Here is a 15,851-nt window from a genome sequence, read left to right as displayed (position 1 = left end):
AAGAAGCTACACTGTTGAAGCTGATCTCGCATGTTTATACCAGTGGTTATAATATGTATTTTGAGATTCTGAGTATTTTGAGTGTTTTTTGCCTTTAATAAAATAACAGCTGTGAATAGATCTTGCTCATCTAATTTTTGCCACAATGTATAATATGAGAACATTAAATGCATGTAATATTGTTGGAGACTCCAAAACACAATTAGGAACCTTATAGCATAATAGGAACACTTTGAAAACAATTCATTATTTTTAAATTATTTTTATTTATTTTTAAATAGATTTTGACAGTTTACAATCATTAATTTGTCTATTTAAATAGTGATTTATTTATTTCCAATTATTAAATTGATAACTAATTTTATTTTTCAGTGTTACTCCTAGTCCTTCAGTTAAATTATTTAATTTATTTATTTGTTTGTTTGTTTATTCATTCATTCATTCAAAGCAAAAGTAACATTTAAATGTGGGAATGTAATTTTCTGCCTTTTACTGGAAAGAAATTTGATGTTAACATGCCGATGCAGTTGACGGGAAATGTACATGTAAATTAAACAGACACTACTGACATAAACTCAACAGTAAATAGCATTGATACATTTAATACATTGCTTGTACATTGCTTGTAAAATCGGCATTCTGTGTTAGATCCAAGACACTAAATAAATTTGAGTAGATACATTGAAGCCATTGATAGGAAAAATAAATGGCATGTAATCTAGAGAAGGGAGTAAGAGAGAACAAAGAGTGTTATTTCTGAGGTACAAAATAAGGGTTCGTACTCTTTACGGGTAAAAACGTTAGGCCTATAATAGCTCAGGGTGTTTCTGCAGGCTGAAACAGAGACAGCTCCACAGGAAACTGGACTTCCGGAGCAAATATCTGTGAAGACGTGTTTGTGTCTGTGAGAGAGAAAGAGTGTGAATGAGTGTGGCCTTCATTAGAAATATTGCTTTTTAGTCAAACCTTCATGAAAACACTAACCAAAAAGTGGTAAAACTACACAGAATTGAGAGTAAAATAGCTGAGAGTAATTATAGCATAATGTTCAATAGAGTGATATTGGACTGTTGTCATAACGGTGACATGAAAGTTTAATTTAATCATTTCAGTATAATTTACAGTCAAATGTTTCTCTTGAATATGCATGCATTAAAATACAGTTTTTAAATGTGCGTTTAAAATGTAGTTTTTATGACAGTTGTAGTATGAGGGATTTCTTTGGTTTTCTTTAGTGGTAACTAGCACTGTTCTTGAAAAACATCTCACTCTGATACTTAAGCATTCGTCTCTGTAACTTTTGTGTTTTCTTTCAGACTGTTACACAGGAGGAAGAGGTGGTGTACGCAGGTGTCGTCACGAGACGTTAATCCAATTCTTCATGCTAAGTTTGTTTTGTTTTGTATGGCGTTTAGATTTAAGGCCATGTACACACTGCAGCTAAACTCTGTTGTCAATTCACCAGATACACACAGTTCAGTCATTTACAGGAGATACAATCACATTCTACAACTGAATTAACTCCAGTCAACGCCACATTTACAAAAATTCTATGCAGTTTGTACAGAACCGAACTGAACAACTAGTTGTTAATGATGTATATATTTAAAAGCACATCAGAGATGTGTACGGGTGCTTCTCTTTCTCAAGCGGGAGCATATCTCAGCCGTCACGTCATATAAAGCTCCGTCGAAGAACATCTCAATTTGAAGGATCCTTTAAAGATAGCCAGGGCTGCGTCTGAAATGGTATTATCTTGAGTAGATACTTATTTTGAATAAGTAATGACTCTGCGACCGCTAAAAAAGTGTTATATATAGTATGAATGTGTATATGAATGAAATTTGGACGTACTCCACCATGTTGTCACTGTCATGTGATCTACGGCATCAGTTGCGTTGCTTCACTGCCATTCACAAATTCTCTCCCGCTGCCTCATGGGATAGTAAAGTGCCCTTCATGTGCGCATGTCCTGACTTTGCCGAGTTAGACACGTTCCTGGGTCAACATATTTTGTTGATCCGGAACAACATTCCAGTGTGAAAATCGAATCCTACCCATATCCCTAACCCTAAAGCTAACCCAACCCATGAGTTATCCCTCAGATCAGAGGGAAAGGATAGGAACACTGATATAGAACCACCTAAACCTATTTGTATGCTTAAACTTACATAAACTGTAAACTTGTCTTTCAAATCTAATTCTCGGTCGATTGGAATGTTATTCTAGGATCAACAAAGATGTCATACTTGGTGAAATCATTCATGCACACTTCAGAATCACGGTATTAGGTCATCCGGGGACTTTTTGCCTACTCATGAGGACTGTGAATCAGACATACTTATTTTGTCACATACGGTTTTTCACCTACTATAGTAGGCAAGTATGCAATTCGTCCTTCATTCGGCTTATTTTGAAGGAAGCATCAAGTGTATCCTTAGCATCCTCCAATCACCCATAATCCTTTGCATACATTCCAATTCATGAACAAGAATTAGCAGAAAATTAATCGGCACTGATCTTATCTTATTTCACTATACAATGCAAGACAAAAAAATTTGGGGGGAGTTGATGTAAATGAATCACATATAATGCTAAGCTGTGTATAATGTGATCCACTGTGAGATCACAGATGGTTGTCGTTACCTGCACTGCATTGATAGAAAACCAGTTAATACAAAGGTTTTTAATAGTATTATATAAAGTATACAAATGCCTCATTCTAGCGTTTAGTGCTGAGGAAGACTTTAGTCATCCTTCATTTTGAGAAGTCCCCTCTCTCTTCTGAATGAGCAGGAAAATCACAGGGAAAGAGGTGCAAGCCTCGTCTCATTCGTGTTGCCAGATATTAATATAAAACAAGGCAATCAAGACACAAGACCAAAATAATCATAAATAAATCCAAATGCTTTATATTTATATAAATAAGACAAAAATATTGCAACCTGTACTTCCCCACTTTAATAACTCCATAAACTTGATCACATTATGAGCCAAACTCAAACCACAAGATGCTTATAATAAGTGGACATGGCAACACTTCAAGAGAGGACTCTGCAAAGTAGCCTTCCAAGAACAAACCCCTTACACACACTTTTAGGGGATTCATACCCATATTTAAATGTGTCACTGCTGAATCTTTACAGTGTGTACGTGGCCTTTAGTGATTTTGATGAGATAATTTGTGTTCTTTAATTTTAACATGTGATTCATTTGGACTAAAGGTAAAAAGGTATAACATCATAAGCAGCCTAAAACATCTTTACAGCTGAAAAGATCTACAATTGTTCCTGGGGTTAAGAGTAAATGTCAAAACCTCTGTAGAAATCAGTTTAAAGCTCATCTCTGTGACCTATAGTCTCTTTGTCGATACACATTCATATCTTCAAACATATGTCATCTTGTCATTTATTTGGAATTTTTATTTGATTATTATTATTTTCTGAGTAGGCTTACAGTAATTATGGCCTGAGGACCGTGTACATCTCATCATGTGTTGTTTCTGTTGTAAAAAAAAAAAAAAAGGCAGTTTTGCAGATGACACAGCTGGAGCTCCAGGTGTTGAACACAGAAGCAAGCGTTTACCTCTTATAACAATTAGCCTACCTTAAAAAGATATGCAATATGGGATAATGTTGGGCTAATGATATATGTCATTAATGTATAAAATACTATATGAAGAGTTCAGATGCAAAAGCCTCTAAGTGCCATCTGAAATTTTCTTCTAGAAGGATCATTTTTATCAAGCTTGTATATTTAAGTTCAGTAATTTCACTTAAATGACAATTAATAGGTAATTTGCATTGCCATATAGTCTTGCAAGAGTTTACTGGGCACATGAGTTCCCGGACATAATGCATAACGCTCTGAAGCGGTACTGGAGATGTGTGGGTTTAGTGTGCATTAAGGGCACTGCACTTTGGCATTTTTAAGACATGGGGCAGACATGCGCACTTACTTCCTGTCGCGTGCACGCACTCTCAAGTGGCCATCAACTTGTCTCCATCTGCTGGATTACTGATGTAACATAAAGGGACACTGGCTGAACAAAATAATTCTAAAAAAACAACAACAAACAGTTTGCTCTATTATTGTTATTTCAAAATAGGGATGACAATACGCACAACCTAACGCGGGGCCAGTTGAAAAAAAAGCATCATAAATCTTTTGAAGATATCACTGAACATTTATTTAACCACAGCAAAAGTAAATTTCTTATGTTAATTTTTCATCTCTGTTTTTATGTGTTTATTAAAAAAATTGGACAAATCTGATATAATTTTAATCTTATATATGTTATTGAACAGTTGATATACTTCTTTAATGCTTCCCTAACTATCAGAAGACACTAGCCGGGTTTAAATCTGAGTTGAGCAGGCGGGGCATGTTGTCACACTGTGTTACAATGAGACCCTATTAGAACTATGATATTCTATACTTTTATGAATTCTATTGAGAAACCCTGAGTAAAAGGTGAATAAAGACTGAGGGTCAATGTTCATAAATTATTCATTATTATTATGTTTTGAACTATGCTGTATAGCTGTGTTTTCCGTTGTGCTTGTTGTCAAACTAAAAAGTTATTTTATTTTAAATTATTTTAAAAATGACATTATTTTATATATTTCATAAATTATGAAAAGACAATGCATAAAAGCAGAGCGCATGTGGCGGAAGACAAAACTTGTAGTCCATTATAACATCTACAAAGACAGCCTGCATGCTTTCAATATGGAACTAGGCAAAGCTAGACAGACTTTCTTCTCAAATATTATAAACTGCAATTTAAACAACACACGCACTCTTTTTGCTACTGTAGAGAGACTGACAAACCCTCCAAGCCAGATTCCCAGTGAAATGCTCTCAAACAGCAAGTGCAGTGAGTTTGCTTCTTTCTTCTCTGACAAAATCAATAACATCAGAAAGGTGATCAGCACATCATTGAGTTGCGCTGGGGTCAGACAGATCAGACCACCTGAGAAAGTAGTAACTATGTCTGATTTCAAAGAAATTGATGGCAAAATTTTGGAAGAAACCGTACAGCACCTTAAAACATCAACATGCGCCCTTGACACACTTCCCACATCTTTTTTCAAAAGTGTGTTAAACAGTTTAGAAGCAGATCTTCTAGAAGTGGTAAATGCCTCACTTCTCTCTGGGAGTTTTCCATACTCCCTAAAAACTGCAGTTGTCAAGCCCCTCCTGAAAAAGAGCAATCTGGATAAGACCATATTAAGCAACTATAGACCGATCTCAAATCTTCCTTTCATAGGCAAGATCATTGAAAAAGTTGTCTTCAATCAGCTGAACAAATTCTTAAGCTCGAATGGATACTTTGACAATTTTCAATCTGGTTTCCTGGTTAGACAGCGCTCATAAAGATAATAAACGATATTCGCTTAAATACTGATTCAGGCAAATTATCAGTGCTGGTACTACTCGACCTCAGTGCTGCATTTGACACTGTCGATCACAACATACTTCTGGACAGGCTGGAAAACTGGGTGGGGCTTTCTGGGATAGTCCTAAAATGGTTCAGGTCATACTTAGATGGGAGAGGTTATTATGTGAGTATAGGAGACCATAAGTCTGAGTGGACATCCATGACATGCGGAGTCCCTCAAGGCTCAATTCTTGCGCCACTCCTGTTCAACCTGTATGCTCCCAATGAGCCAAATAATGAGAAACAACCAAATTGCTTACCACAGCTATGCAGACGACACACAGCTGTACTTACCCTATCGCCTAACGATTACAGCCCCTTTGACTCCTTGTGCCGATGCATCGATGAAGTCAACAGTTGGATATGTCAAAACTTTCTTCAATTAAACAAAGACAAAACTGAAGTTATTGTATTTGGAAACAAAGATGAAGTTCTCAAGGTGAACGCATACCTTCACTTTAGGGGTCAAAAAACTAAAAATCAAGTCAGGAATCTTGGTGTGACACTAGAGTCAGACCTTAAGCCTGGAACACACCAAGCCGACGCAGACGAACTAGCGCTGATGAAAGCCGACTGTGTTGTCGCCTCGCATCGGGGTAAAAAGCTGCACTTGAACACACCGAGAGAACTACAGCCGACTTGTCAGCTAGAATGCGCGTTCTGCGCCTGCGTGTAAATGAGACAGCTGTCTATTTCTGCAGATATATTCGTCTATATTCGTCATTCAAAAAGGGAAACCGGCGCTGCCGGCTGCAGTTACACAAACCGTAAACAAAGCAGTGCGTGCTTACCGTTTTGAATATCAATCCTGCTAAACACTGTCTTTATTCCACTCCTCTCGTGTTAATATTGAAATATTCGCCAAGGAACACTCAGATAAGATGACATATCATTAGAACAGCCTTCTATCTGTACCGTTTTGACTTTGCTCGCTATTTTGCTATTATTCTCGTGCACTGACTCGGTCACTAAGCTGAACAGCCAATCAGAGTTCCCTCTTTCACCGACGGCCCGACGCCGATTCAACATGTCGAATCGGCCGTTACAAAGCCGACGAGGACCAATTTCAGCCGACGGTGCGGAACACACTGAGAAGAGTCGGCCGGCGCACGGAAACTGCCCGACGGCCGACCGTCGGCTTGGTGTGTTCCAGGCTTTAGTTTCAGTAGTCATGTCAAAGCAATAACTAAATCAGCATACTATCATCTCAAAAATATTGCAAGAATTAGATGCTTTGTTTCCAGACAAGACTTAGAGAAACTTGTGCATGCTTTCATCACCAGCAGGGTGGATTATTGTAATGGACTCCTCACTGGCCTTCCCAAAAAGACCATAAGACAGGGCTGGACTGGCCATCGGGCATACCGGGCATTTGCCCGGTGGGCCGACGTGCTTTTTGGGCCGATACATCTCATACTCATAGTCATACATAATTTTTATTATTATTTCTTTTTTTTCTTTTTTTCTTTTTTTAACGGCCCATAAAATGTGTACATCGGCGGCCCATTCGTTTTGTTTTGTTTTGCTGGTGTAATGCAGTGGTCAAAAAAAGTCAGTGTTAGTTTTTTTTTTTCTGACAGACCAGGTAGATGAACACGTAGATCAGCGGCCCATTGGTTCTTTTCTTGATTGACACTGGGCTGGCCCAATCACAACTTTAAACGAGTGAGCGAGCGTGTCAGTTGTATCTGTCAAAATAGTCTGCGAGATGGAGAAGAAACGTAAGGATTGTGCAGAGAAATAGCGTGAAAAAATAGAACAAAGCTTAAAGCAGACACTGTAAAATGTGTCAAAATATATGTTTTCTGCCCTTCATCAGCTCCAGTGATGATGATGATAGTGAGGAGGATCAGGAGAGAAATGAGAAAGTGTAGAGCCTGCGGTGAGCAGAACTACTTTCAAAACACTTAAGCTATGTCATGATCGAGTGTAGGAAGTAGGAACCCATAACCCAGTTACAGATTATTTCCACATTGCATAGTTGACGATTACATAGACAGTATATAAAGACGATTACCGCAATTCACTAGAAATTTAATGAGAGGCGTTTGTAAACCATGTTTTCCGCCAAAATAAAAGCTTGATGCAGTTTGCGTCAAAATAAAAGATCATGTGCTTATCTCTTTCAAGTATAGAAATTGGAACAAACTAATTATGAAAGTTTCCTTTATTTTTTAGTGCATTTGTTTTACAAAATATGGCTATTACTGTCATTGGATTAATATTATAACTATTATTATGTAGTAGGTGTAATGTAAATAGACACTGTTACTAAAAGAGGTTTGAATTTTTCGTTTAATTTGCACACTGAATATGGGTTGGAGCTTTTAATTTTGAACTCTCAAAGTGCTCCAGATTGATGAATTTAACATTAAAATGCACAAAATTTTCTCACGGGGGGGGCAAGCCCCCGGACCCCCCTAGAAGAACCAAGGTCCACCCACCACATTTTTACCAAAAATCCTGTGAGAAACATTGGTATTGCTATATCATTACAGCTTATAGCTTGTTTTAGGATTCATCACTGTGGAGTATAGTTCAACTGTATTGATAATAAATGTCAAATTGTCACTCGTTCCTATACTCACTTATTACATGGCATTTGTGGTTTTAAGGAATAGGAGTTGGTATGCATATAATTAAGGGCGTGCAAAGATGGGTGGTGTTTATGATCATATAGTGGGCCAGTCTGGGCCAAAATGCCCGGGCCGATTTTTTGTCCCAGCCCTGCCATAAGACAGTTGCAGCTCATACAGAACGCTGCCGCCAGGATTTTGAGCAGAACCAGAAAATATGAACATATCACACCAGTCCTCAGGTCTTTACACTGGCTCCCAGTTAGATTTAGGATTGATTTTAAAGTATTATTACTGGTATATAAATCATTCAATGGCCTAGGACCTCAATGCATTGCAGATATGCTCACTGAATATAAACCCAACAGATCACTCAGATCATTAGGATCATATCAGCTAGAAATACCAAGGGTTCACTCTAAGCATGGCAAGTCCGCTTTTAGCTATTATGCCAGCCGCAACTGGAACCAGCTTCCAGAAGAGATCAGATGTGCTCCTACAGTGGTCACATTCAAATCCAGACTCAAAACACTTCTGTTTAGCTATGCATTTACTGAATGAGCACTGTGCCACTGTTTGTTCGACTGTTTGTACTGTACTGTATTTTATTTTATTTTATTTTTCTAAACTGTTTTAATTATTCTTATTTCTTTTAATTATTTTAATTTCTCCTATGTAAAGCCCTTTGAATTGCCATTGTGTATGAAATGTACTATATAAATAAACTTGCCTTGCCTATATGAAAAAGTTAATGATTGTGTTGTATTGAGAAAATATTTTAATTTGTCTTGTTTATTTATTTTTTATTAGATCAGATAGCATTTTACGCTGTCATACTGGGCATGTTGTCACATTTCACTTCCGTTCTTTTGGGGTAAATCAGGAAAAAAGTATACACTGTATTAATTAAACAAAACCACATAATTGTACTACACATGTGGATCAATAAATAAATGAACAATAAATACTCTAAACCCTAAGTAAGTTTACACAAACTGAGAATGTCAAAAAACGTTAGGTTGTGCCCCGCTCTCCCCTACGCCATCAGTACGTCATGGTAATATCACTGCTTTTGATTGTCCCTTAGTTAATTATGAATTCAAAATGCGAGTACCAGTATTTATGTAAGATTACATTTTAGGAAGAAACTGAAGACCATGTATTTTAAAATAAAGTAAAAAGTTAGTACACTGTAAAATGTAATTAGTTGACCTTACTTAAAAAAAGTATGCAAACTCGTTGCCTCAACAAATTTAAACAAAGTAATCTTAAGATTAGTGAGTTAGAAAAGCTTGTTTATTTTAAGTGTGCAGTACTAAATCAAGTAGTACCACTAGCAAGTTTTTTTTAAGTTCATGTAACTTAATAGCCATGCTTAGTGTTAACTTAGTTTTTTTCATTTTGTGTGGATTGCTTGATATAAATTTAGAATTACTAAATACCTACAACTTAACACTTTTAGTTCTGCTCACTCGTTTTTCAAGATCACTTAAATTAAAGAAACCAATTTCTGAGTTAGGTTTACTTTATTAATTATAGCAGCACTGTCCTTGTACAGCATAATATTTAGAATTTCTTAAAAGTTTCCATTATACAACTTAAAAAATATATATTTTTATTATTTTTTATTTAGTTTTTAGACACATTGACATCAATAATCAGCCTGCGAATCTCAACAATGGTGACAATTATAGAGCATGTTGCAGTGCATTCTGGGTGCAACCAATCAAAACTCATTCATGGCTCCCATCATGCATTGCTGCATGAATAAATAATGAGCTTATGATCAGAGGTGATCTGTTTGTCACCATTGCTGAGATTCATACGCTAATTCTTGATGTCTGTGTGTGCCTACATAAAAAAAAATTTATTTTTTGATTATTTATTTGATTATTTGGATTTCATTGAAAGGGCTAAAAATATTATGCTGTACAAGGACAGAGCTGCTATAATTAATAAAGTAAACCTAACTCAGAAATTGGGCTCTATATGAGTTCAGCGAATCAGGGCAAATGATTGTGAAATAACGATTATGTTAAAACACAACCAACACCATCAGATCACCTTTTCTATTTGTTCATCTGGCTGTTATAACTCATGTACAGCAGCCAAACACAATCTAAAATTAATAATATAAGGGTCAAGAGCCCAACTAAAACAAACACTTATCACCAAAATGGTGGCTTAAATTACGGTTTTCTCCTTCAGCCAATAGTAGCTATTCAAGGGCGGGTCTTGGCGTGGCCATATATCGCCGTCTAGCATAGAGAGGACTAATCTGCGCATGCCCACAGGTCATAAACGTACTTTTTCTAAATGAATCCAGCTCAAGTAGACTGAGCTGGTAAGATTTTTCAACCTCAAAGTACAAGTGACTTACTAAAAGTGAGTGTTAATAGCAGGTTGAAAAAAAAAATTATTAAGGTCAATTTACTATTTTTAATTAAATACCATGTTTGCATTTACAGTGTAGGGCCCACAATCCCCTAAACTGGGACTTCATACATTCCACTGGAATTATAAGCAACATGATGTATATCAGCTAAAAAGGACATTGCAGAAAAGACATTTTCATGTTCAAAGTGTCATGCAAGAAACACATTGTTTCCACAGAATGTTTTTGAAACTCATGTAGCTCAGTTTCTGGGTCAAAGTGCTGCGGTCTGAGTTTATTTCATGTTAGTTTAGTGTCAGACTGACCCAAATGAATGTGGTTTCTGTTGAGTGGACAAACGTCTTGCTCCTGTTTACTATTGCATGTGTGCGGTTGACTGATGGATGAATGGACAAAGGAATTATTTTCCTTTAGGGGAGACCGAGGACGGTTGCAACACTTTTTGCATTTCTCTCAGTTACTCAGAGACTATTTGGACTAGACCAACCAAATTTGTATATATTAAACTTGCATCTGTCTGCTAATTACCCATACCATTTAAAGATGATTATATATGACATATCGTTCACAGTATTTATTTGAATGGAAGAAGCCAGATGTTGCAACTGACCCCGACCCAGGGACGGTTGCAACACAATCAGGGACGGTTGCAACATGTTAAAAATACCTTAAATCTCACTAATTAACTTTAGCTTTTTGTCTCAATGAGCATATATAGAATTCTGAAAATATTAACTGTTTTTAACTGTTATTATTTAAGTATACACTAATATTATTGTAGCCTATAATTTATTTATTTAGTGATATTTATCAAATAACAGTTATTGAGTTTTGTTTGTTTATGTGTAGAACATAGGCCTACATAGATTCAGTGTGCAGGAGTTACAGATGCTGTTCAATCTCTCCATATTTCAGTGTCAGACAGGAAGAATTGAACAACTTGCAATGCAACAAACTTTTATTAAACATGCAATGTATAACTTGTTGCAACCGTCCCCGACCCTATCAGCCATGACAGAACATCATATAGACACACTGACTTTGACACATGCTAACCATGTCACTTAGAATAATTCAAAACTAAGTAAGTTTTGATTAATTCATACAAAATGTCGGGACAGTATGACAAAAATACATTTACTTTCATACCTCCAAAACAAGTTTTGTTCAATAAATGCACCAGCAGATGTTGAATATGTCTACTGTCTTCTTGGTGGGGGGAGGGTCTATGAGTGACATCACTCTAGCTTGTTTCTGATTGGATAAAAATGACATGTCGCACTCATCCCCTGTTGCAACTGTCCCCGGTCTCCCCTACAGATTTCCACTCTACACTGATTCATTGTTAAAAATAAAGTAGTGAATCCAGCAACACTGACGTCTGATTCTTCTCTTTGTGCATTTCCAAATACATCAGTAGATCGAACCAAACAAGTGCTGGAACATTCTTGAAAGAAAAATAACACAGCATCGTATGAGAGTTGTGTGTCAGTGCTAAAGGTAAAAGCGTAGTACACTGCGGTGGAGAATTACAGTGTACTTTTATGTCATCTTCATATTCTTGTGAAAAATAGCACTAGTGAATAAGAGAAACAGCTCTGGGCCAAAGGTTGTAACACCATTGTTTTAAATACTTCCACACATGTTAGCATGACGAAACATAGTGTATTTATAGTTGCCATATCAACACTATAGAGAAAAAACAAAGCGCCAAAATTCAGAAATCTTTAGAAATCACTGAACATTTGTTTAACCATATAGCAAAAGTTCTTACTTATGTTAATTTTTCATCTCTGTTTTTTGTGTTTATTTAAAATTAGAGAAATCTGATATTATTTGAATCTTATATCTGTTATTTAACAGAGATCTAACTATCAGAAGACACTAGCCGGGGTTAAATTCCAGTTGCCCAGGTGGGGCATGTTGTCACACTGCGTTACAATGAGCACCTATTAAAACTATGATATATATTATATACTTTTATGAATTCTATTGATAAAACATGAGAAAAAGGTGAATAAAGACTGAGTAACAATGTTCAGAAATTATTAATTATTATTATGTTTTGAACTATGTTGTATAGCTGTTTTCTGGTGTGTTCGTTGTCAAACTTATTAAAGTTATTATTACTTATTAATTATTTTAAAAATGCTATTATTTTGTATGAAAAAGTTAATAATGGTATTTTATTGAGAAAATATTTTAGTTTGTCTTGTATATTTTTTTTATTAGATCAAATAGCATTTTAAGCGGTCACGTGGTCATGTTACAATGTGTTCCACCTATGGGGCATGTTGTCACATTTCACTTCCATTCTTTCGGGGTAGGCCTATATCAAGAAAAAAAGTATACACTGTATTAATAAAACAAAACCACATAATTATACTATACGTGTGAAATTAATGTGGGGGAAAAGAAATACTGAGAGTAAACACTGAGAGAAAGTCAAAAAGCGTTACGTTGTTCCCCCCTCTCCTAGTGACACTGAATACCGCAAATTAAGACGTTTTTTAAGTAATCCATATTAATATATGTTTCAGGGATATCTGACTGGATAAATGATAAGAAGTTATTAATGTGCTGATGGTCTATTCTGAGCCGCACCCATAACCGACCGACAGGAGAGAGACACAGAGACACTGTATGCCTGATTTACTTGAGATCTGTATTTTGTATTCCGCTAAAACAGTAGCCAATATAAGCTTATTGTTATTATTATTATTCACACAAAAAAAAAAAAGAAAAAAAAAAGTGTTGTGCAGAATATTACAGGTCGTCAGCGCTCTCTAGTGTTCACTACCAGACACACACACTCTGCGAAAGAGGGAGTTACATCATCACACTATTTCAAAGCGGTCCAAACAATCTATTGTCCAAAGGAAAATAAAACAAAGAAAGCGGTCGCCTCTGCTTTGGTGAGAGATACAGTAGTTGTGAGGTCAACATCTATACGTCACTGATGATATGTCTAAATGCAAGGGCTTTGAAAATGTTACAAATGTTGATTTATTTGAAATTATTGAAATTATTTGAGATTATGTTAACCTAATAAGACATAACAATACACCAAAAAATACACAAAAGTGGTGTCCCACAATAAATTAAGTTACAAGCCAAGCTCAATTTTCTTGAAATATTTTTTAGGCCTATATTTAGTTTAAAACTGTAATTACCATAAACAAGAAAAAATAGTCCTGCTGGACTGGTCACTTGTCCAGAGTGTTTCCTCTGTCTACGGCCAAAGATCCTGCAGACCCTAATGTGACCATATAGGATAAATGTTATGGAGAACTGATGGATGGAATAACAATCATGCAGAATGTCACTACAAAGTGTTTATTCACAAAATAAGTTATTAACTAGATGTACCGCATGGCGGTACAAAATATGACCGCCGCTCAGGCCTGCACTGGCTTTCCACAAAAATAAATGACGTGGAGCAATTTGGCTGTATTGCGTGTTTATGTATATACCTAAAAAAAGTAGTAGTATGTGCATGTCTGTCTGTGTGTGTGTGTGTGTGTGTGTGTTTGTGTATGTGTGTGTCTGTGTGTGTGTGTGTGTGTGTGTCTGTGCGTGTATGTATGCGTGCGTACATGTGTGTGTTTGTGTGTGTTTGTGTGTGTGTGTCTGTGCATGTGGATTTGTATGTGTGTGTATGGGTGTGTGTCTGTGCGTGTGGATGTCAGTGTGTGTGCATGCTTGCGTTTGTTTGTATTCCTGCATGTGTGTGTGTGTGACAGTATCATCCTAAACCAGCAACCCTTCGCTCAACACCACCATCTACAGGCCGATGAGTGTACACTGCTCAAAAAAATTAAAGGAACACTTTGAAAACACATCAGATCTCAATGGGGAAAAATATCATGCTGGATATCTATACTAATATGGACTGGGTAATGTATTATGAACGAAAGGATGCCACATCGTTTGATGGAAACGAAAATGATCAACCTACAGAGGATTGAATTCAAAGACACCCCGGAAATATAAGTGAAAAAATTATGCAGCCGGCTTGAAAATTTTGCTGAAATTTCATTGCAGCAACTCAAAATGGTACTCAGTAGTTTGTATGGCCCCCACGTGCTTGTATGCATGCCTGACAACGTTGGGGCATGCTCCTAATGAGACGACGGATGGTGTCCTGGGGTATTTCCTCCCAGATCACTGAGCTCCTGGACACTCTGAGGTGCAACCAGGTGATGTCAGATGGACCGAAACACAATGTTCCAGAGGTGTTCTATTGGATGTAGGTCAGGTGAGCGTGGTGGCCCTTCAATGGTATCATTCCTTCATCCTCCAGGAACTGCCTGCATGCTCTCACCACATGAGGCCGGGCATTGTTGTGCACCAGGAGGAAACCAGGACCCACTGCACCAGCATAGGGTCTGACAATGGATCCAAGGATTTCATCCCGATACCTAATGGCAGTCAGGGTGCCATTGTCTAGCCTGCAGAGGTATGTGCGTCCCTCCATGGATATGCCTCCCCAGACCATCACTGACCCACCACCAAACCGGTCATGCTGAACGATGTTACAGGCAGCATAACATTCTCCACGGCTTCTCCAGACCCTTTCCTGTCTGTCACGTGCTCAGGGTGAACCTGCTCTCATTTGTGAAAACCACAGGGCACCAGTGGCGGACCTGCCAATTCTGGTGTTCAATGGGAAATGCCAATCAAACTCCCTGGTGCTGGGCAGTGAGCACAGGGCCCACTCGAGGACGTCGGGCCCTCAGGCCACCCTCATGAAGTCTGTTTCTGATTGTTTGGTCAGAGACATTCACACCAGTGGCCTGCTGGAGGTCATTTTGTAGGGCTCTGGCAGTGCTCATCATGTTCCTCCTCGCACAAAGGAGCAGATACTGGTCCTGCTGATGGGTTAAGGACCTTCTACGGCCCTGTCCAGCTCTCCTAGAGTAGCTGTCTGTCTTCCTGGAATCTCCTCCATGCTCTTGAGACACAGCAAACCTTCTGGCAATGGCACGTATTGATGAGCCATCCTGAAGGAGCTGGACTGCCTGCACAACCTCTGTAGGGTCCAGGTATCGCCTCATGCTACCAGTAGTGACACTGACCCTAGCCAAATGCAAAACTGGTGAAAAACAGTCCAAAAAGATGAGTAGGGAAAAAATGTCAGTGGCCTCCACCTGTAAAACCATTCCTGTTTTGGGGGTTGTCTCACTGTTGCCCATCTAGTGCACCTGCTGTTAATGTCATTAACACTAAAGCAGCTGAAACTGATTACCAACCCCCTCTGTTACTTAACTGACCAGATCAATATCCCAGGAGTTTAACTGACTTGATGCTATTCTCTGATTAAAAAGTATTCCCTTTATTTTTTTGAGCAGTGTATTTTATACCCCCCCATGGATGAAATTCTACGAAACTTAGCATACCCCCAGAGGATGTCAAGTTAATCATACAAATGAAATAT

The 15,851-nt window shown here is 37.5% G+C and overlaps 1 protein-coding gene across 1 annotated transcript in view; it reads left to right on the top strand.

Annotated features, from left to right (window-relative positions):
• LOC309475590 (uncharacterized protein) overlaps positions 1-15,851 on the top strand; it is a 335,445-nt gene that overhangs the window by 132,249 nt on the left and 187,345 nt on the right. The gene's annotated exons all lie outside the window — the stretch shown is intronic.

The sequence above is a fragment of the Leuciscus leuciscus genome, assembly GCF_965113295.1.
Source record: "Leuciscus leuciscus genome assembly, chromosome: 15".
Classification (NCBI taxonomy): domain Eukaryota; kingdom Metazoa; phylum Chordata; class Actinopteri; order Cypriniformes; family Leuciscidae; genus Leuciscus; species Leuciscus leuciscus.
This window is presented reverse-complemented; position numbering and strand designations above follow the sequence as displayed.